This window comes from Saimiri boliviensis, chromosome 10 (assembly GCF_048565385.1).
Source record: "Saimiri boliviensis isolate mSaiBol1 chromosome 10, mSaiBol1.pri, whole genome shotgun sequence".
Classification (NCBI taxonomy): domain Eukaryota; kingdom Metazoa; phylum Chordata; class Mammalia; order Primates; family Cebidae; genus Saimiri; species Saimiri boliviensis.
Genome location: NC_133458.1, coordinates 55897178 through 55898147, shown reverse-complemented (window position 1 = coordinate 55898147; position 970 = coordinate 55897178). Strand labels below are relative to the sequence as shown.

Genomic DNA, 970 nt, shown 5'->3' with positions numbered 1-970 from the left:
CAAACCACACTGCCATGTGTGTACCTAGGCAACAATCTTGCATGTTCTTCACATGTACCCCCGAACCGAAAATGCAATGTAAATAAATAAATAAATAAATAAAAGAAAGAAAGTCTTTTCCAGTTCATCTCTGTTAGGTCATGTTAAATGTTCATATGTGACTATGTATCTTTCTAACTCAGCTTTTAACACAGAGACCAAGGCTTATTATATTTTTGAACATCCTACATCGTATAGCTATATACTAAATCTACAGAAATTGCTCAGCACTGGTTGATTAATTTAGGCTATGCTAAAGAAAAAAGGACCTCCTCCCAATTTCCCTTATATTCCAGACTACAGATAGGAATATACTCATTCAATGTCATTACTTTAATTATAATATTGGTTGTATTTATTTGATACTGTTGAGATATATATATATATATATATATATATATTTTTTTTTTTGAGGTGGAGTTCAACTCTTGTTGGCCAAGCTAGAGTGCAATGGCATGATCTTAGCTCACTGCAACCTCTGCCTCCTGGGTTCAAGTGATTGTCCTGCCTCAGCTTCCTGAGTAGCTGAGATTACAGGCACTTGCCACCACACCCCTCTAATTTTTGTACTTTTAGTAGAGATGGGGTTTCACCATGTTGGTCAGACTGGTCTTGATCTCCTGACCTCAGGCGATCCACCCAAAGTGGCCTCAGTCTCCCAAAGTGCTGGGATTACAGGCATGAGCTACCACACCTGGCGATACTGTTGATATCTTTAGTAAAGCTTAAATCACTGCCTTCTAATATTTCCTCATCAAAGGTTAGTCTTGGGGCAAATTAAGCCACAAACATTGTAAATTTTGTGTTATGGTAAATGTCATATAATTTCAACTGAAGAAGTTGAATCAACTGTGCTTTTTTGGTTTGAGAAGATTATGGACTTAGTGAGAAAAACACATGCCCTATTAGAATACAATAATGTTCAAAATAA

The 970-nt window shown here is 36.5% G+C and overlaps 1 protein-coding gene across 11 annotated transcripts in view; it reads left to right on the top strand.

The window, feature by feature from the left end:
* MAGI2 (membrane associated guanylate kinase, WW and PDZ domain containing 2) overlaps window positions 1-970 on the top strand; it is a 1426516-nt gene that overhangs the window by 180959 nt on the left and 1244587 nt on the right. The window lies entirely within an intron of this gene.